This window comes from Callorhinus ursinus, unplaced genomic scaffold (assembly GCF_003265705.2).
Source record: "Callorhinus ursinus isolate GAN/ISIS: 27379988/994484 unplaced genomic scaffold, GSC_fseal_2.0 scaffold14, whole genome shotgun sequence".
NCBI lineage: Eukaryota > Metazoa > Chordata > Mammalia > Carnivora > Otariidae > Callorhinus > Callorhinus ursinus.
The window spans coordinates 430650-453116 of NW_027397076.1; positions in this window are offsets into that span (position 1 = coordinate 430650).

Genomic DNA, 22467 nt, shown 5'->3' on the forward strand with positions numbered 1-22467 from the left:
GGGAGGCGGTCACTGTGGTTACGGCAACTTCAGTAACACGCCACGGACCCCGGCTAGTGAGCGGCAAAGCTGGGTTCAAAGCTGGGGAGGCAGCAGGGACTCCAGCTGGGGAGACGAAAAGGTGGCCAGCCGGTGGCGGGCACTGACCTTGTGGCCACAGAGAAAGGTCAGACGCATGGGGGATAACTTACAAACACAGGCCAGGGGCCACGATCCATATCTACAAATGCCGCGCACACGGACAGAATGTGTGATACTGCAGTGAGGACCCAGAATAAAACACTGGCATGTGACCGTGGCAGCCAGGCAGCAGGCTGGAGCCGAGGCCGTGGACAGGGCCCACGGAAAAGGTGGCCTGAATCCATTGGAGCGCCCAGGCCGGCAGGAGCTCAAACAGCACCTAAGACTCAGTATACCAACTCCGGGAAGCCACAAGTCCTCAGCCCCGTAAAGCTCCAGGAAGGGAGCTAGTCACCCTGGCCTTGAATCCCCGGGGCCCAAACCCCTGCAGTGAGCCTGACCTCAGACCACACCAAGGTTCTCGGCAGCTGAACAGGGCGGAGATCATCGGCTAGTGTAGACATGTCTCAAATCCTAAAAGGCTCATCCATCTGGCTATGCTGCGGTATCCACAACAGCATGAAAGTGTCCCCCTCCTCGGTCTGCTCTGGGCTTTGGGAGTTCTTCTGCTATCTGAGATGGTGGGAGAGAAGGGGAGGGGAGTTCAAAGGGAGGGGAGGTTTTTGATCATGGAGTCTGGGGAAAATTCCATGCATTTATATAGTCCTTCAGTTGAATGCCCAGGCCAGGAGCACTTCTATGTAGATACGTGTGCAGGATTTAAAGCTGAATGGGCTGGGCCCTGCCCTCAAGCAATTGACAATCTAGTCAGGGCACCGGGTGCTCTGATAATCAAATCAGAGCACAAGAAAATTAGGGTTGCCGAGAAGTACCAGCCATTTGTCATTCATTCAGCACGCATCCAACACATATTTGTTGAGAATAGCCGGTAGAAAAATCTCAGTTTATACCCCTGACGTGCACAAAATGCAACTTGGTTTTTCCTATTTGGCATCCTCACGGTGGCTATGTGGCAGATACTTAATCACAGTCTCCTGGAGGTTGCTCTCCGGTTCCACATTTCCCTGGGGTTTTGGCTAACTCTGAGAGGGCTTAGTAAATGTGCCAAGTTGTGGTGTGTGAGGGTGGGAAGGTGGCTATCTGTTGCTGTCATCTGTTCCCAGTGGTCCTCAGGGATGCTGCACCCCACCTGGTCTTCACTTAGTGTCCTCACCAGGCACTTGAGGAAACCCTGAGGCTGTCTGAGGCTCCTTCTGCCTGGGCCACTTCTTCTTTGGGACACCCCTGCCCCATGAGGCCTTCACCTGGGACAGGAGGCACAGATTTCCTCTGTGTTTAGACCCCATGGGCCTGTCTTAGCTTCCCTAGCCTCCTCCAGGGTTTGGCAGAGGTGTGCAGGGCTGTCCTGTACGGTTGTACAGGTTGTGCACTCCACAAAGAGCACCTGGGGGAAGGATCCAATGAAAGGCTGCATCCAGTCTGTGCTCCAGGTGCCAAGCTGTGAGCCCGGGAGGGGTGACTTTTCCTAATTCACACAAGGGTGCCCTCCGAGCTAGCAGTGGCTTCCAGCAGGGACAAAACTACTTTCTCTGGGGACCACCACCAACTGCCACCTGTGTCTTCCTTCTGACTGTTCAGAACATTATTTTTTAGCCCGGGAAGCAGGGACATCTCACGATTTCCTCCAAATCTTTGCCCTTTCTGTGTGTTCTTCCTGGTCCTCTCAGGGCCTGAGCTTTTGAATCCGCAAATCCACACAGGAGACGTGTTCTTCTTGCTTTCAGCTGCCACGTCTTTTCCTGAGGCTTGGGCTCAGAAGTGCCTTGCTGACTGAAAAGGAAAGAGCAAAAGAAGAAAAGAAATCCTGGGCAGGGGGGCAGGGGGTGGGGGAGTAGGGGCTAATATTTTACAAATGTAATCCCGCAGTGGCATTTATTCTGCGTTGATTCAACGAATATTTATTGAGCCAATACTGTGGGCCGGGCTCCCGAATGGGACTAGTCTCCCAGCGGTGAGGAGGCCGGACGTGGTCTCTGCTGTCACGGATCTTCTGTGGGGCGGGACTGGGGAGGAAAGAGTCTGTGTCAGGGCCTCAGGATGGTGTGGGATGATATGCAGAGAAAGTGGGAGACGGTGTCAGAGTCAGGGAACTGCATTAGGAGAGGGTCTTCAAATAAATTCACTCGACGGCACGTTCATCCGGTATTTACTGAGGCCTGCGTCGTGCCAGGCACCGGGCTCGGCTCTGGGGGGCCGTGGTGAAGCACAGAGGCCTGGCCCCTGCATTTGGGGAATGCACGTAGGGCTCTGGGCATAGGGAGGCCGTAAGGTTGGATCTTGAGGCATCTGGGGAGATGGGGGCCCCGTCCCGGCAAAGTCACAAAGATCAGTCAGGGCTCTTCAGAGAAACAAACCAAGAGGATTTATGTTTATATATAATATGTATTTTATGTATAATAGAAACAAACCAAGAGGATTTATTTTTTGATATATAATATACCTTATAATATATATCTTATATATAGTATATATAATATAAATGTGTAAGAATTCACATTTGAGGATTTTATATTTAAAATATAGATAATAAACTATATAAAATATCAATATAGAACATCGAATTCAAATGTTGCCTTTCTTACATTTATTATCACCTTCTAGAATTCCTGGGTTTTTTTTTGTTGTTGTTGTTGTTAAGATTTATTTATCTGAGGGGCCCCTGGGGTGGCTCAGTCAGTTGAGCGGCTGACTCTTGGTTTCAGCTCAGGTCATGATCTCAGGGTCCTGAGATCGAGCCGCACATCAGTCTCAGAGCTCAGCAAGGAGTCTGCTGAAGTTTCTCTCTCCCTCTCCCTCTGCCCCTCCCCATGCTCTCTCTCTCTCAAATAAATATTTACCTTACACACACACACACACACACACACACACACACACACACACACACACCATCCATTGTGTGATCCCAAACAATAAATAAAGATCTATTTATTTGAGAGAGAGCAAGCAGAGGGAGGGGCAGAAGGGAGGGAGCACAGTCCCCGCTGAGGGGGGGAGACTGACGCAGGGCTGGATCCCAGGACCCTGAGATCTTGACCTGAGCTGAAATCAAGGGTCAGCCACTCAACTGACTGAGCCACCCCAGGAGCCCCTAGAATTGCTGTTTTTTAGATTGACTCATACTCTCCTCCATGGCTCTTTCTTGTTTCCCACCTTTTTGCTCTATTGCCCTCGGAGTAAGGATCTCTTATTTCCTTGCTGAGTTCTACATTTTTGAAGTTTTTCCAGTGTTTTTTATCTGGAGTCATCTGGTATCAGGCACGGAGTGTATTTCGCCCTACCTCGTCTGCTGTGCTTCCAGAAATGGAAATCTGTGTCAGAATTTCTAATTAGGAATTTGGCTTTTTAAAATCCATTTTGTTTCCCTTGTTTGTTTTGTTGCTCCCGTATCGGACACAGAGGGCAGGGGTCCCCGGCGTTTCACTCACCATTGCACCCCTGGCTGCTGGCCCCACACCCCCCCTCCCAGCAGTTCAGTGAGTGCTAGCTGAGGACGTGAGCTACACGGTCCTCTTTCTCTCGTGGGGGTAAAAGTATGTGGTCAACCCTAGAACATTTTTTAAAACAAGTGATTCAGGAGGCCCCAGTGGAGCCTGGTTCTGAAAATCTGGTTCCTGAAGTTGAGCTGTGTGTGTGTGTGTGTGTGTGTGTGTGTGTGTGTGTGTGTGTCTGTTGCCGTGTGCGCCATGTCTCGGTGAGGGCACCTGGTGTGTGTGCATTTGTGTGTGTGAGTGTGACAGTGACCGCCCATCTAACTCCTCCCGTCCCTGCCGCTCGGAAATCCACGGGGGAGTCATGCCCCCAGGACAGCCAAGGTGATGACCTTCACTCAGGGACGCGCAGGCCAGCTCTACCACCTCCGCCTAGGACCGTGCTCTCTGGGAGCAGCCAGGCTGGGGGGCTGCAGGACGGGAGAGCTACCAGGGCCTGGGTCCTAGCTGGAGAGCAGAAGCAGTAAATTGTCAGGAGCCATGTGCGTGACGACTCCTTCACGCTCTCGGCAAACCTTTAGCTAATCAAGCTAGAGGCGTCAGGTATTGTCACAACAAATGCTGGAGGGTGCCACACAACACACAACACACACCCGCGTTTGCCATTTTCTTGGTAATCTAAATTATATCTTACACTTTATACTTCCTAGTGTGGTCTCTTTCTCTCTCTCTCTCTCTCTCTCTCTCTCTCTCTCTCTCTCACACACACACACACACACACACACACACACACACACCCATCCATTGTGTGATCCCAAACAAGTGAAAGGTGTATCTAAAAAAAAAAAAAGGCCACAAAACTTTCCCCTTCCATCGCCCTGCATCAATTCTGTTGCTTCCGTCTGACCACAGATTACCCACAACCGTGAAAATTCTTTCTGTGCTGGCATTTTGCACAGAAATAGAAACGCAATACTGAGCCCATGTTAACACATTTAGAAGAGTAGGATCTTCGCTGGAAATAGTTCTGCTCATCAAAGGATGTTGTCTCCTCAGGAAAACCGGCACCTTGTCCGAGGCATGGAGCTCCTGATATTCTGGCTGGTGGCCTTTCCCCCCCATGGTGGCAAATGTCGATTTTAACCAGCTCATCAAACATTTTCACACGAGTTATTAGATTTATCAGATTCACACACTCAGAAGGCAGAATGGTCTCCTCACTACACGCTGTAGGGAGTGGAGGTGATTTTGTGGACCCAGTGAGTTTGCACCCGGGTTATGTGGAGCCTCAGGGTTTGAGCCCCGGGGACCCAAGGATCTCTGACACATGTGGGGGACAGTGGGGAGGGAGGAGGTGGGTGGGATGGGTGTCCCTGCATCACCCAGGGCAGTGGTACTTTTCACCAATGTGTATCATGGGGTTCTGCATGATAATTCGTTAGCAACAAACCAAATGGGATTATTCTGCTAGAAAAGGTTTCTACAGCCCACTAGCCTAGATGGATGGCTCTCGGTGGGGCTGTATTATCCCTGATGGGGGGTTTTGTATATTTGTGGGAGTGTTTTGTTGCAGCGATGAGGATGCTGACATGTGGTAGGAGGAAGGGAGGAAAGGATACCCAGTGTTCTAGAACGTGCAGGAAGAACACACATGGCAAATCTACCCCATGTTCTAGACCAAATTCTAGAACTTATAAATACATTAACTCTGGACAGTTTGTTTAAAAATGTGTTGCATTGTTGAGGGGAAAAAGATTGGGTTGGGACTTTTACCAAGACTTGTTCACCATTTCAAAGACATGGCACCCCCACGGGAGTGTCCCCATGGGCTTTCAGGGCCTACGCCAGTCACCGCGGACGTCTGGCAGGGTTCTGAGGGTCCTCTCCTTTCAGGCACATAGTAGGTGGCATTGGAGTGGGTGTGTGTCGCTCCCGGGGGAAGGTTTGAGAGTCGGGGACTGGTCTCCACACCCCTCCCCTGTCACAGAGGTTATGACCGTGTGTGTCTCCGGGGAGCCTCCACTATCGGCTGGGTCTCTCCAGGAGGAGCAGAGCCCCTGCCGGCCACAGTGAACATGAGATGTGGGGAGAATAATGTGGGGTGTCTGTAGCAAAGCCCAGCCTGTCCTGACTGCGCAGCCACCGACCCAACACAGCTGTGCGGGCAAGTGCCGTGAATGGGGCGATGCTGTGCAGAGGTGCAAGCACCTAACCGCTGCGTATGGCCCCCACGGCCATCATATTAGATATTTAAAAACATTAAATATCAGGCATCATCTGGGTGGTTCAGTGGGTTAAGCATCTGACTCTTGATTTCAGCTCAGGTTGTGATCTCAGGGTTGTGAGATCGGGCCCCGTGTCCGGCTCCGTGCTGGGCGTGGAGCCTGCTTGAGATTCTCTCTCCCTCTGCCCCTCCCCCTCTAACAAACAAACAAAAATATTAAATATTGGAAAACATTTTATTTTATTATTAAAAAATTTCTTTTTATCTTTATACATATTATAGTTAGGACATGATAGTGAATTTTAAAAATTATGGATATAGGTAAGTTTTATTATCAGCAAGACTCATTTCAGGATAGTAAAGGGGGTGTTACCAAATATTTGTTATAAATAGAGGGGTACGGTCTGGTGGCATTGACAATTACTGATCTGGAGGTCTGGATTGGTGCCAGCTTCTGGTATTCAAACAGCACAGGGGGGCTGGGATGGGAGGTGTAGGAGAGAATATTCATGAAAGTTACACGATAGATAATAAATTAACCTTCACAAGGTACATGGACTGGTTCTAAACTAGACGCTCATTAGCACCATCCTGCATCTACACAAGGAAAGGCCACAACATCAAGGAGAAAACTATACCCAAACACCAATTAATCTACTACTGAGTATACAATGGATAACCCTAATAAATTTAGAGACTCATGTGGCCCAGGCTCAGAGCAATGTCATGTTGAAATAAGACAGCTCAATAATCAAAAATAATTAAGGAGAAATTCCAGTCTTGAATTTCTTGAAGGACAATAAAAGAGCCCCCGGTACATTGGCCATATCAATACTTATTCGAATTATCTTTCTTTATCTACTTCTTTTATGCCTCAAGACTGCAGTAGAGGGGTACCTACATGGCTCAGTCAGTTGAGCAGCCAACTCTTGGTTTTGGCTCAGGTCATGATCTTGGGGTTGTGAGATCAAGCCTGGCATCGGGCTTGGCGGGGAGTCTGCTTGAGATTCTCTCCCTTTCCCTCTGCCTGTGCACTCTCTTTCTCTCTAAAATGAATAAATAAATCTTTAAAAAAAAAAAAAAAACCCTGGGGCGCCTGGGTGGCTCAGTCAGTTAAGCGTCTGCCTTCGGCTCAGGTCATGATCTCAGGGTCCTGGGATCGAGCCCTGAGTTGGGCTCCCTGCTCAATGGGGAGTCTGCTTCTCTCTCTCTTTGTGTCCCTCCCCCCACCCCCCGGGTCATGCTCATGCTCTCTATCTCGCTTTCAAATAAATAAAATCTCTCTAAAAAAAGAAAGACTGCAGTAGAAGCTTCCTTCTTAAAACTCCTAGCCAGGGCAACTTTCCCCCTCTTCCTCTCCATCCTCCATGACTATATTATATACAACAAATTAGCTTCTCTCTCAGCAGTTAGAAAACAGCCTTCCTCTTTAGGAAGGGGAAAAGGAGGACAAAAAGTGGACAAATAGTCAAAAGATACTCTTTGCCAGGTCCAGGAGAGGGAGATTCTGTAGATGTCTCACTTTCATCCTTTTTGCACCATTACAATGGGTTAGAGTTTCTGAAAATGCACCCCGCTTGCACCCCAAGCTGGCTGCCTGGGCGGGGAGTGAGTTCCCCGTCATCAGACACAAACAAGAGTAGACTGAATGACCACTGCCTGGGACCAGGCGACTCATCAGCAACATTTATCGCAGGCCCCCGTGCCAGGCATAGAGAGACAAGAAGAAACAAAAAGATGAATAAGACAAAAATCTCCCGCTTCAGACAATTTGCAATCTAGGAAGAGAGAGAGCACGACAGGGAGACATGATCAATACTCCCAGAGGAGATCAAAGAACACTGGGTCTTGAAGGGTGGGCAGGAGTTTATGGTCCCTATGGCGGGGAGGGGGCGGGAGGGAGGAGCGCGTGTGATGGTGCGGGGTTGGGATGAAGAGGGTCCCTTGTGGAGCCCATAGTGTGAAGGAGAACTGCGCGGCGGTTTTCGGAGATTCTGGGGGGCTGGGCATCCTATGTGCCAGGCTCAAACTCAGGGTGTGGAGAAGAGAGTTTCAAGGAGTAGGTGGGAGGAAGCATGTAGAGGGGGTGGGGTCGGGATGGGTTCTCTAAGCTCCCCGCCCTCCCTGCCGAGATCGGACCAGCCAGCTCCCACAATCTCAGGAGCCAATTCTTTAAAATAAACCTCTCTCTGTAGACACCTCATTGGTTCTGTGTTTCCTGAGGATCCTGCAATAACAATCGCCATCCCTACTTCACAGACGGAGAAACTGAGGCAGAGTATAAGCGACTTGCCTTGGATGGCCCAGCTGAGAAGGGAACGGGGCGGCACCCACGGTCTCAGCTGCCCCCTGCCTCGTGGGATGCACAGGCTGACGTAAGAAGTGTGGCATGCCTCATCAGCCTGGGGACAGATGGTCCCCCAACTCCCACATGTTTCAAAGGAAAGCCAGCTTGAGCCTCCACTTTCAAATCAGGAGGAAGTCCAACTTCTCCACTGGGGCCTCCTGCCTTCCTCCTGCCTTGTCCGAGAATCCAGGGGCCTCCTGCCTTCCTCCTGCCTTGTCCGAGAGTCCGGGGGCGGGGGCAGTCTAGTTGCAAATGTGGGCGGGAGGAGGCCCCCAGGCCCTGATCTGTCCCCCCCGTGGCTCCCTCTGGGGCCGCCCCTGTCACTAGCCACGCGGGTGTGGTTGTGATCTTGCTACCTCTCTCTCGGGGGTGCTGATGCTTCCTTGTCCAGAGACCTGGGTCCTGGAGTCCCGCCCTCCATCCTGCAGGGACCTTGAGGCAAGGCCGATGACATCTGATGATATTCCCCAGGCAAGACTCACTAACCCACCAGTCGAAGCCAAGAGACCAAATCCTCCGCTAAGTGTCTACAGGCTGGGCTGGCGAGAATCCTAAGCTGTGGGTGATGTTCCAAAGGCTACTGGGTCGGCCAGATCCGGGTCACTCATATCTCACCTCTCACCTAGCGTGAAAATGTCTATGAGAGGCCACTAAAGAACTCTCTGGAGCAGAAGTGAACCACCCCAGGGGAACCTGAGGTCACTGTCACTTGGTAGAAACTTGGATTCTTTTACATGGCGGCTTCTCTTAAAAAAAAAAAAAATCCTAATCATGTATCCAATATGTTTAACTCACCAAATATCTATGAATCACTTACTGTTGTGATTTCTATTGCCACATAACAAATCACTCCAAAACATAATGGTTTAAAACACAACAGTTCAATATTTCACTATTGCCTCTCATGGCTCTCAGGATGGACCGGACTCAACAGGGGCGTCCTGGTTCAGGGTCACTCACTTGGCTCTAGATCTGGCTACTCTACACTTCGCCTTCCCCTCAAGCTCACAGTGTGGTTGCCACAGCTCCAGGCATCACATCTTCGCCCAACAGCCAAAGAGAAGAAAAGGGAAGTCTTTGCCTCGTGTCGCCTTTTGAAGAGAAGTCATTCCTAGAAGCCCTTCTCCGTCCACTCTGACAGATTCCTTCTTGGCCCTCATTTTCCAGGACGCGATCACATGCCCTAACCAAGCCAATCATGGGCAAGGCCACCAAGGTGGGCTGAGAGCAACTGTAACTGGCCTCTGGGGTCAGGCTGGAGTCAGCATTCCCAAGCATCATTGGTGACTCTCCTAGGAGACTCTTAGATCAAGAAAGCTGCCGGGCCGGAAGCAACAGTGTTGGCCAAAGGGAAGAAGTGAGATGATCCACATTAGGCACTTAGCCGGGTGCTAAGATGTGGGGACGCTCGGCGAGGACGGGCTGTCACCCTTAACAGACTCAGGCGTGAATGTGAAAGAATGGATAGTGTTACACAACCCTTAGTTGTCACCATCTCAGGCGCGGGAGCTGGCCCTGCCTCTTCCCAGGGTGTGAGCTGGTGCACAGCACTCTGAGCCTCTGTTTCCTCATCTGTGAATGAAGATAATGATTTTCTTATGACTCACCCCCAAAGCCCTTCCTGAGGATCAAAGGAAGCAACATACATCACAGGCCTAGAAGAGCACCTGGCATTTCTGCTGTTCTTCACCATCAGTGAGGGACGAGGGCAGCCTTGCTGGCAGCTGGAGGCCGGACCTGGGCCCCTTTCCCCTGAATTTATTTCTGTCCTTTGTGAAGCATCCCCAGGCTTCAGTTTCTCACGGAGGAAGTGGGGAGAAGGAACCTGGGTCAGGAACATTCCGTCGCACCTGGCTCTTTGCTAAGAGAAGGTCCGTGGAGCACATGGGAAGCCCGCGTGTGCAGCTGGGTCTGCTGAGCACCGAGGGCCAGGGAGGGGATGAAGCAGGGGAGGCGGTGGGGCAGCCACGGGGAGAGGAGGTTCTGGGTCCCCAGACACAAAGAGGCAGGAACCCTAGGTCCTGCTGAGTGGCCTCACAAAAACGTCTGCACCTCTCTGAGCTCCAGCCTCCCACTGCTGCATGGGGTGGGCCACAGTGACCCACCAAGGTCACTCAGTGGGCATTGAGTATTAGAGCTTCATTCGACTCCGAAGCATTATGAGACGGGCAGGCCCCATGCCCCCAGCCCATCAGGGTCCGGGGAGTGCTTGGGGTCATTTTGCTCGGATTTGGTTTACAGATGACAAAACTGAGGCCCAGGGAAGGTAAACCTTGGCCTGCCCCCCACCCCTCTGGCCCCTTCTCGCCAGCAGGCTGTGTTGTGCACATGCTGGGGCGGGGGGTGTGCATGGGAGGAGGGGAGCTGGGTGCACCCCTGCCCTCAGTCTGTCTCTGTCTCCCCCATCTTGCTCTCTCTCTCACTGTTTCTTCCCCGTGTCTCTTCCTTCTCTCTAAACCCTGTTCTTTTTCCTCCTTTGTCTCCTTGTGTTTGGCGATGTACCTGTCCATTCCTACGTCTGTCTCTGTCTTTCTCATCTCTGCGTCTCTGTCTCTCTATGTCTCTGCCACTCACAGCCAGTCTCTAGCCCTCCCTGCCTCCCCACCCCCAACCCCATGACTTCTCTGTGGCCTTCCAGACAGTTTAAAATACAAATAAAAATAAAGTTTACAAGCATGCAGTGGGGGATGAGAACTGGTTGTAACCCCTGGTGTGCAGTGCCCGTCGGGGCTTAGAGATGAGTCCAGGTGCGCCCCAACTTCAAGTTCCGCAGGGAGGCAAGACTGGGCCCAGAGAGCCTGCTGAGTGAGCCAGCCCGGCCTCAGACACAGGAGGGGTCACGGCATGACCTTGGGGCTCCCTTGCATCCGCCCAGGTTCTGATGCTGACCCGTGGTGTGACTGCCCACAGTCCTGGTAAAAATAGCCTGGGGAGCTGTGGCGGGCTTCCAGATGTCGGCCTGCCCGGGTCTCCGGAGGGACAGTCCATCACCATGCAGAGTGCGAACCTGCAGCCCAGAGTGGACAAGTGACCGGCCCAAGGTCACAGAGCAGGTGGGCAGCAGAGCTGAAGCCGGAGGCCCGGCTCTACTGTCCCCTGGCACCCTCCACAGCACCGTGGACCTCCCCGGGGGCCCCCAGGCTGGGCCAGGTCCCCGTTCTGGGTCCCACAAGCCCAGCGCCAAACTCCATCCCAGCACTCAAAGCAACGGACCATGACAGCTCCAGCTTCTTGACTGGCTCCTGCATCTCCCTGTGACCTCCTTGAGGCTGGCGGTGGGCAGGGGGTGGGAGGGGGCTCTGCCCACACATTGCACTCACGGGAGATAGCCGCGACGAAAACAGCTCACGTTCTTCAGGCACTCGGCACGTGCTGGGCACTTTCTACATGCTGTGCACATACGAACTCGCCACAGCCCTCTGGGGCCGGGGCTGAATCATACCCATTGCATGATGAGAAGACCGAGGCTCACAGAGGTTCATGGACTTGCTCGAAGTCACAGAGCGGTGTTTGGGGGAGCTGGTATTCCAACCCAGGCTGTCTGGCTATAAATGAAGGGGTGGATGCAAAAGTGAATAGAGGTTTGGGGTTCGAGCACAGAAGGCAGGGGTTTGCTGTCGTTTGCCTCTTGTGCCACCAAAGGTCACAGAGCTCCTCTCCCCACACTGGCAGCCTGGGCTCAAGACCATTCCCTCAGGTTCCATTCCCAGGGGGTTGTGGTGCTGGGAGCCTGGGATACACGTTCACACGCCAAGCCTGCCCCTTCCCAGATGAGGGGACTTGGAGAAGTCCCTCTCCCTCCCCGAGCCTCAGTTTCCCCATCCATGAGAGAGGAAACTTGATGGCTATTGTCAGCAGTTCATTGAGTCGCTGATTCTTCCGGGGGCTGGTGGGATGGATCGGACTGGGGGTCCCAAGCTGAAAGCAGCCTGAAAGACCAAAATCCAGAATCTGATTTCTTTGGGGGCAAGATATAGAGCACATATAAAAAATACAACGAGAATTTTAAGAGGACCTGAGGTTATCAGGTCTACCCAAAAGGGGCTTACCGGGGTGGGGAGCAGGGCTTCCAACGGAAAGGGCATAAGGGCAGAGGCAGGCCAGCGGACGTGCCGGGCAGAGCCGCCCTGCCCTTGGATGCTGGCCAAGGCAGTCCTGGCACAGCCGTCCTGGTGTTGGTGATAAGTATGTCCTGGGAGCTTCAGCCAGAGAGGACAGGTGCAGGGGAGAAGGAGGGGGTAAGGGGACAGCCGGCTCCAGGGCTCAGGCTGAGTCATCCTGCAGGGCTGGGGTCTGGGAGCTGGAGAAGGGGGGTTGGAGAGAGCTATTTCTAGAGGGAGAGAAGGCAGAAGTGGGGAAGTCATCTGGGCGATGTGACTGGACCAATCAGCAGGGAAGGGCAGAGAGCTGGGGGGGCCTGCGCCTGCCTGGGGGGACATTCAGCCGCCCCTACCCCTGCCTGCCCGACCCTTTTCTTTTCCTCCCCGTGATCCTGCTTCCTGGCGGTGGGACCCAGTGCCTCCCCCGACTCCTCTGCCACTCCAACCCTGGCCCCCCCTACCCTCTCAGCCCCTCTCCCACTCCCAGACCTCTGCCCCCCACCCCCCTGACCCCTGGAGCTGTCCGGCAGCTCTGGGCTCCAGGCCTAAGAGGGTGGCCCCGAGGTCTTTGGAACCAGACATAGTCCAGATCCACCCACCCACTTTGAACAGGGTGACCTTGGGCAAGTTACTTGACCCCTCTGAGCGCAGTTCCCTCACCTATAAAATCAAGAGAGCACCATCTTACTGCAAAAGGGAAGTCTTCAAAAAGAGGTGCCTGCAAATGACCACATAGCGTGTGACTCCATTTATAGAAGTGTCCAGAAAAGGCAAATCTGTAGAGGGAGACAGTAGAGGAGTGGGTGCCCAGGGCAGGGTGGATGAGAGAATGGGGTTTCATTCTGCAGGGTTTCATTTTGGGGTGATGGAAATGTCCTAAAAGGGATGGTGGTGATGGTTGCCAACTGTGAATATACATAAAAAAAAAAAAAAAAAAACACTGACTTGTGCGCTGTAAATGGGTGAAGGGTATGGAATGTGAGTTCTAGCTCCAAAAAGCTAGTGAAGAAAAGGAGGTGCCTGTTCTGCGGCGGGCACACGTGGGTGCCCACCTGCCCCATGTCCTGGGCATGTGTGGTGGCTTCTTGGCCAGAGCAAGAGTCATTTTCCAGAGGGCAGACGCTGAAGGTCAGATGAGATGACTTTGGAGCGAAAGCAGAGTGGGCCCATCTTCTACCCTCAGGAGGAGGCCACCAGAGCCGGGGGCATGGGTGGGGAAGGGGGAGACATGGGGCAAAGACCTGGGACACTTAGCACTGCCAGAATTTAACTCCCAGCTCTGTGTCTCTGGCTGGCTGTGTGGCCTGGGGCAAGTTGCTTAACCTCTCTGGCTGCAGTTTCTTCTGGAGAAATGGAGGTGACTCTCTTCCCAGTCCTCACCTCCAGGGCTGTTGTTAGGATAAATGACGGCCTCTGTGCAGAACAGAGGGAACGGGGCCGAGCACAAACTGAGTGCTTGGGAAATCAGGGCTCTTTCTCTTGCTGGTGGAGGGTGGAGGGGAGGGAGGAGGAGGGCTGAGAAGGTCCCAAATTCAGTCCCGCTCCTGCCTGGCATGAATTATCCCCCCACGTGGCTAGAGCAGCAGGCTCTCCACGAGGGCCCCCACCTTCCCCTATCCCTACATCCTCAGCAGTCACGCGCCCTGCATGATGTTACCGACCTCCTCTCTGGGTCCCCTTCCGTTCATCTGTCCACTGAGGGAATTGGACCAAAAGAAGCTTAAGGTCCCTGTTTCTGGTGGCCTTCGCCTCCTCCCTCGTCCCACACGCCCCTTGAACACCTGCCTGTGGCTCTAGGATTCGTCCCTGCCTGGCCCGGGGTCCCATGTCTTCGGTTTTCACTGTCTCCTCTTTTCACTCAGAGGCAGGAGCCCCCACTCTGCTATGTCTCCTCCATGCCTGGTGTGTTGCAAAGCAGGCTCAATGGAGCATCTATCTCGACACAGACTCACCTTGGGCTGGATGAATGACCCTGGGAAAATCCTGGCTCTGGGCCTCAGTTTCCCCCCTTCGAAAACAAGCCTAATAATTTCTGTGTCCTCTTTGTCTTCAAAGGAAAGTTGCCCCTAGCAACTAGGGGCAGGGAGGGACTGTAAATGGCACTGAATTCAACCCCAGATCTAATGCTTCAGGACCCCTGCCACACCCAGGCAGTGCTTGCATACCTCTGGAGTGACAGGGAGCTCACTACCCATGCAACCCATTCTGCTCAGTTGCTTCCCAACAAGGACTGCCTCTAACAGGGGACACACAGTAGCAGGTGCTGAAGGCTCAAAAATAAACAGGGCGAGGTGACACAGAGGCAAGGGCATTGCTCGGGTTTGAATCCTGCCTGTTACTACCTCTTACTAGCTCTGCGTGGCCCCCGAGAATGACTTAATGTCAGTTTCTTCATCTGTAAATGGCAGTCACAACGCCCACCATGTGAGGTCACTGGAAAGACTCCTAGCGGACAAAGACCCCCTTGCACACAAACATTTGTCTCCTGCCAGGCTCGTTCATTCTTGGGGAACAGGCGCTGCCATCATCTGATCTTTTTCAGACGAAGTTTTCAGAGGTTCAAAGAGGTTAGTGAACCTACCTGAGGTCACACAGTGAGGGTGACAGGTAGACCCCGCCTGCGCCCAGGTCCCTCGTCCCTCACACTCCTCACAAGAGGCCTGGCTCTGCGCAGCCCAGTTCCCCTCTTACGAAATGAGCGCTCCGTGCTCCCCAGGGGACCGTGTTAGCCTCCCTTTCTCAGAGGTCAGGAGGTGTGGGTGGCTTTCCATGGTTATTTTTAGCCCTGCCCCCACCTTATTGATCCAGAGAACGGAGCTTCTGAGGTCCTCTGTGCGCCCAGCCAGCACCCTGGGGTGTGTAACCTTAGCGGGTCAGCTAAGGCACACAGATGACAAACTGCCTGGAATCTGAGCTCTCTGACCCTCGCTGCTCCCACAGGGACTGGGTTCCACTGGGGGTGACTCGAGGTGCTGCCCTCCCCCACGTGTCCCAGCCAGCTGACATCCACAGGTGGGGACAGGGCAGGGCTCCTGGGGGTTGGACAAGAGGGGCCAGCTCTGGGCAATGAGCTCCGCCATTCTCGGCTCTGCCATGTCCACTCAGCTCCGGGGTCAGCCTCTGCGGAAGCACACAGCCTGTAGGAGGGACCCCTTCCTCGCCCCCCGGGAGTTGACGAAGGGGACTGGGAGGGGACAGGAGCTACCTGGGCTGTGTAGTGTGGCAGTGAATCCTGTGGCCTCCTGCTGCCAGGGAGCAAGTCCGAGCTCTGCCGACATGATGTTGGAGAACCTCACTATACCTGGTTCTTCATCCATAAAATGGGCACAGAGTAGCAGCCCATCTTACAAGGTTGTTGCGACGATTTACTCCAAATCATATGTGCAAAGCCCTTAGCACAGTGCCCAGCACAGAGAAAGGGCTCACGAATGGGAGCTGTTGTTATATATCCACATATTTATACAACAGATATTTAGTAAGTGTTGAATTCATTACCTATCGCTTCATAACAAAGTACTCCAAGACTGAGTGTCTTAAAATAGTCAACATTTATTTATTATCTCCTGGTTTCTGTGGATCAGGAATTTGGGAGCGGCTTGGCTGGCTGGTTCTCTCAGGTCCCTCGTGAGGCTGCCTTCAGGAGGGCAGTGGGGCAGCACTCGTCCGAAGGCTGGACTGGGGCTGGAGGGCCCACTTCCCAGGTGGCTACCAAAATCACAGTTCCTGCTCTCCCAGCTGAGTGTGACAGGGTGTGTGTGTGTGTGTGTGTGTGTGTGTGTGTGTGTGGTGAGTGCAAAAAACAACAGAGCAACCCCAAAGAAAGCCCTGAGACTCTAAGGAAAACAAACAGGGTGGCATACAACAAAGTGGTCGGGGGAAGGGCCTCTTCAGGAAGAAGGTGAGGGAAGGGTGTTTGGGGTAGAGGGAACTCCATCTGTGTATCACGAGAGGAGGCTGTGTGGCCGCCACGGGGGCCAGCCTGCTGGGTTCCGATGCTCATTTGCTTCCCTCTTGGGCCTCAGTTTCCTCGTCTATAAATGGGGATAACAACAGTCCCTACCTCCTGGGGGGTGGAGGGGATTGGGGGTACCGCAGGGGAAGCCCTTAGCGGAGCGCCTGGAGCTGAGTCAGTGCTGGGGACCGCGCGAGTGTCCTCATCATTATTCAACAGTGACATGCAAGCCTGACAAAGACCTGGCCCCGTTCAAAACGGGGTGCCTAACGTGATTGAGGTGCTATCTGAAACATTTCATGCTGCTGCTCTCCCTTCATTTAGCATGATCATCTCGCCCTGTGGCCTGGGGGTGAGAGCAGAGCTGCTGGGGGCTGGGGAGTAGGGGGTGATTCCTTCGGACCTATAGGGGAGGGGGGAGGGGTGCTTGGGAGGGCCTCCCTCAGGAGGGCACAGGAATCTAGAAAGAGGAGGCAGGGGACATGGGCTGGGTGGGAGCCCACGGGGCCGGCTCTTAGGGAACAACGGGCAGTTCAACGTAGCTTCAGGAGCCAACACCCTGGGACCCTGCAAACGAGGAAGGAGGCGAGTGAGGAGAGAGGGTGGGCCTGGAACTTCACATTTGAACTGGCTTTCTGGTGGGGTGGGGACCCATGAGCCGGAAAGAGACAGGGACAGATTGATTTGTGTTCTAGAAGCTCCCTCGGGCTGCAGAGAGGAGGGGGAGGGGCAGCGAGGCTGGTGGAAACAGGTCCAGGCTGGAGATGGGGAGGCCTGGCCCAGGGCAGTGGACTTGGGAATGGAGGGGAGGGGAAGGGGGAGCCAAGGAGAGGTGGGGCAGGCGCGGGAAAGCAAGCCCCCCCACCACACCCCGCCAAGCCTCCCCTCCTTCCCAGGCATCTGTCCGAATCAGCTCCCTCCCATCCTCTCCCCAACCCTAAGATAAGAGCGAGGCCGTGGGGCCTGTTGGGCTTCCCTCCCTCGAAGCACTCACGTCCACAGCGGCTATCACTCATGGAGTCCTACCTGTATCCCCTGCGTGTGCACATACACCGCATCTCATGTAAAACCACGATGACCCAGCAAGGTGGACGTGACGGCTCCCATGTGGCAAATGAGGATCTCGAGGATCAGAGGGTTCATTGATTTGCCCAAAGTCACACAGCTAGGGAGAGAGAGTCAAGATTTCACCAAATTAGCTAATATATGGGAAGTGTTTCCCCCAGGGCCTGGCAATAGTAGGCACTCAATAAATGCTGGCCAGTGTTTTTGCCGGGATCAGCAGCTAGATCTGCCTGGCTACAGAGCCCGTGGCGCCCTGGGGGCCTTGCGGGTTCCTCTGTTTACCTGTTTTGTCATCCAGTCCCCGCTGGGCCTCAGGGTCCTGCAGAGCAAGGATCGGGTCTGGTTGGCCCGAGGGTCGCCAGCACCGCCCACGGGGCAGGCCCAGAGCAGGTGGTCAGTGACTGTTGAGCGAATGAAGCTCCTTGAGGACAAGGACTACGTTTGTCTCCAAGAATCATGGGATTTCCTCAACGGCAAGATGAGGATGGTCATTCAGGTCCCTTTTGGCTCAGACTCGTCAGTTTGCTCCGAGGATCCGAGGATCTGGCGGGATGGAAGATGAGGAGGAGCTTCCTTCCGCCTGGCTGTGTCTCCTGGTGCCTCTTTGGGTCCCCCAAGCCCCCTGCGGAGGCCAGCCTCCTGGAGGCCACTAGGTGGCGCGAGCAGCTCACGGGTCTCCCTGAAGGCCATTCCCCAGGAGGAATTCCCCGCCAGGGGTTCCAGGCACCACAGCCACCCACCCCTCCCCCTGCAGACCCGCCAGCCGCCAGAGGCAGGGTGTATGGGGGCTAGGCACGGGCTTTAGGGTCAGGCAAACTTGCAGTTGGAGGCTCCATGGCAGGCCATCCTCTTAGCGGGTGTCCTGGCTCTGCAGGGCAGTCAGCTCACCGCATGACCCTGGGTATGTCATGTGACCTGACACCTCAGGGTCTTCATCTGTTAAGGGGGGGCGATAGCAAGTCTCTTCTGGGGCACCGTGGAGACCAAATGACATCAAGCATGGATGCTGTCTCTCCTGCCTCATGGCCCAGAGCGAGCCTCAGTGAGTCCTGTCTGTCGCTAGTCATTACTACTCGTCTCCGAGTCTCCCCTGGGAAGAACCTCAGGCAGCATGCCCAGAGATCTGGGCCTGCATTTGGCAAGGCGCTTCCCATCTCTGATCCTCTGTTGGCCTCAACCAGCCTGGATAGCCTGGGAGTGTCATGGAAAAATAAAGACTTGGAGGCCAGACAGACTTGGGTGTGAATCCTGCCCACTTCTCCTCTTTCCAGCTGTGTGACCTTGGGCCTCTCTGGGCCTCTCTGGTAATTACCTAATTATGTGCGATTATTTGTTCTAAGTCTGTCTTCTTGGCTCCATTGTCAGTTCCATGAGGGCCAGGATCATGTCCCAGCAGCTCACCTACAGAAATACTCAGCTTCGTGTTGGACACAAAGTATGTCCTCAATAAACAGGAGCTGGGATTATCATTAATTATTATGACCATTACGGTTACTGTATACGTTTACTCAACAATAGCAGCAAGCTCTGTATTCAGAGCTTTCCCTGCACCATTTCAAACAATCCTCAGACGTTATCTCTATTTTAAGGGTGAAGAAACAGGCCCAGAGAAGTTGGGTCCTTGCTAAGGTCACACAGCTCCAAAGCGTCTGGAAGCTGGGATTTGAAACTGAGCTCCTTGAGAGATGTAGAAGTGGAATGATGACCCTCCAAAGATAACCACATCCTAAAGCCCAATGAATGTTACCTTACATTATAAAGGCAGCCCTGCCGGTGTGATTCAGGATCTCGAGATGCAGACACGATCCGGGATTATCCAGGTGGGCCCCAGGAATCCCAAGGATACTTCTCAGAGGGAGGCAGGAGTATCAGAGAGGGAAGAAGGCAATGGGAGTAAAGGACACGTGATGTGGGAACGAAGATAGCGTGTATCCTCGACAAGCCTTCTCCACTGAAGCCTCCGGAAGGACCCAGCTCTGCTGACACCCTTCGCCCAACGCGACTGATTTGGGAGTTCTGGCTTCCAGAACTGTAAGGTAGTAAGGGTGCATTGTGTTAGGCTACCAGGTGTGTGGTCGTCTGTTAGAGCAGTGAGAAATTACTGAACAGACAAATGAGGTAATGTCCAAAAAGCCCCTAGCATCCAGTTAGAGCTCACAAAATGCTCTTTCCTTCCCTGCCCTAACCTTCTTTCTTCTTCCAGTTATAACGAAATGGCAGAGGGGGAAAGGACTCCTGGGATATTGCAGCTCAACGAGCCCATTTTACAGATGAGGAGCCTGAGGCCAGAGTTAGGGGACAGCTTGCCCCATCTCACAGAGGTGAGTGAGGGGAGGGAGCTGTCTCCCGGGCCCAGTCCTGGAGCTGCTTGCTCTGTCCTTCCACAAGCCAGCCCTGGGCAGCCAGGGAGATGTCCGCTGGTCCAAACCCATCTTCCAAGTGAGGAAACGGAGGCCTGGAGTTGCCCAAGAGAGTTGCAACGTGACCCCCAAGCTGACAGGACAAGCAAACTCGAAACTCCTGGGAGTCCTCCTCCTCACAAGGCCCTCCCCTCCCCCTCCCCCTCCCCCTCCCCCTACGGAGCAGCTCCTCCATATTTATCCCCAGCAGACAGGGGCCAGAGGGGTCTGGGAAAGCCACGTCAAGAGCAGCCCAGCTGTGCTGGAGGAATTAGAGAGCAGCTCCTTGGTGGCCTTCAGCCTGGGAAAGCTCTGAGGCCTTCCTGTCCCCTCCTGCCTTGCCCCTCCCAGACGGCCCTGCGCCCGCCCGACAGCTGTGAGAAGTTCCCTGGAGGCAGCATCCAGTGGAGCTGGAGGGAAGAGCAACCCAGAAAGGGAGACTTGATCCCTGATCCCAAGCCAGTGGGTGGCACCCTCCTGGATCACCCTAAACCAAGCCTGGGGCCTGGGCTTGTCCGGGGGCCCGTGGGTCTCCCTGCCCTGGCCCGTGGGGGCCACGGGTGGCACCATCACACCCAGTGACACAGGCACGTTCTTCCTAAAGCAGTCACACCCACGGGCATCCTCACTCTACAACAGCCCTGCAGAGGCTGGGCTGCTACCCTCCCATTTGACGGACGAGGAAACCAAGGCTCAGGGAGGGGAGCGACTTGCCCAAGGTCAAGGTCCCACGTGGCAGCACCGGGCCTCCGCTAACTCCATGAGCTCTCAAGGGGCTCAAGGGATGACCCTGGAACTGACTCTGGCCCGCTCTGGTCCCAGCCTTGCTGACTCCTTCCTCTCCGAGCCTGGGCTCTCTCCTCTGTGAACACGGACGTAGGGGCACCATGAGGGATACACGCATGCGCCGTGCACCCGGCACCTGCTAAATGCCCCATCACTGCTTGCCCCCATCGTGGGCCCATTTCAGTTACTAACTAACCGCCAATAGTACTGTGCGTGTCCTGTACGCAGGACCCCGACACCAAAAGTCCCTGCCTGGGAGCTGGCGTTCTGGTCCGGGGAAGACAGCCACCAAAGTTAAGTGTGCACAGTAACCAGTGTGGTAGGAAGGATCAAGTGCTGGGGCTGGGGGGATGCGGGCGTGGGGGCAGGGGCCTGTTTACACACATCACGTGGGAGGCGAGGGAGTGACCACGTGGCTCCCTGGGGAAGGTGGCCAGGCAGAGCAGGGTGGGGGCTGCCTGGTACCTCCAAGCAACACCAAGAAGCCAGGGAGCACCCGAACAGTGAGCTTCCAGGCCGCGGCAAGAGGAACAAGGGGTGGGGTGCGGCAGCGCCATAGACCATGGTGGCCCCTGGGCAGCCAGGCTTTCACATGAGTGAAGTGGGAGCCATCAGAAAATGTCCTCCTTGTCAACTAAACCCTCAAAGGCTGAAACAGGGCCTTAGAGCCCGGACCACCATCGGAGGAGTGGGACAGCCACCCTCCACCATCCAGGACCCGTCCCCGTGGCCCTTCCCTCCCTGTGATGCTCCTGGAAAAGAGAATCAGATGAGAGTAAGGTGCCAGTGCTCAAAGGGACCTGGGAGGTGGTTTGGATGAAGGGGAGGCAAAGAGCCTGGAGGGGGAGGGGCTCGTCCCAGGCCACTCAGCACGCAGTGGCCGCTGTGTCCACAGCAAAGCCCGGGGCTGGGGCCTCCCAGAGCCATTCCCCTGCTGCTGCAGAACCCTGGCGAACGGGACGTTTTGTTCTTCCGGCCCAGATCCAAGGAGTCCCCAGGGGCCCCCTTGGGGTTGGCCTTTGCAAAGGCCCCTCCAGCTGAGGGTCCCTTCCAGGCTGTGGCGCTGCCACCAAGGCTGGCAGAAGCTGTGCCTAGCTAGGGCAGCCGCCCCACCTGCGCGCCGCGTTGAGGAGGGTGTGTGCACATTGGGCTCGGCCCTGCCCCTGGCCGCCTCCCAGTCATCTTGCTCCCTAGGGCTTCCGTTCCAAGCACAGACATGGGGATACAATAAGCAACGGCTGCCCCACTTCCAGGGTTGCCCTGACGGAACAATGAACAAACTAGGAAGCTCCTGCCCTCTCTCTCTCTGTCTCTCTTTTAAAGATTTTATTTATTTGAGAGACAGAAAGAGAGCGCGTGCATGAGTGGGGGGAAGGGCAGAGGGAAGAGAGAATCTCAAGCAGTCCACGCTGAGCACAGAGCCTGATGCAGGGCTCAATCTCACAACCCTGAGATCATGATCCGAGCCACCCAGGCGCCCCGTCCCTGACCTCTTCTTCTCCCCAACTCCGTGGATGTCCGTGGCAGTCTGTAGCTGCCACTGCCAGCCCCTCAACTTCAGTTCAAGAGGAATGAACGCCCACCATCCTCTGGTCTTTGGTGTTCTAGCCATCCTCCTCTCTATCTTACTGCCCATTGGCCCATTGGTCCATTTATTCATCTTTCTGCTTACTCAGTTATACCACCCATATGTCCATCTCCACACCACTGGTCTGAATAGCCACCAATCTCTCTCTGATTGCTATTGACCCGTCCTCTCATCTCTCCAGCCCATCCACCCATCCATTCACTCACCCACTCACCCATCCACCCACCTGTCCATCCACCCACCCGTCCATCCACGCACCCATCCACCTGTCCATCCACCTACCCACCCATCCATCCATCCACCCACCCACCCACCCACCCACCCATCCACCCACTCACCCGTCCATCCATCCACTTACCCACCCATCCATCCACCCACCCACCCACTCACCCGTCCATCCATCCACCCACCCACCCATCCATCCACCTACCCACCCA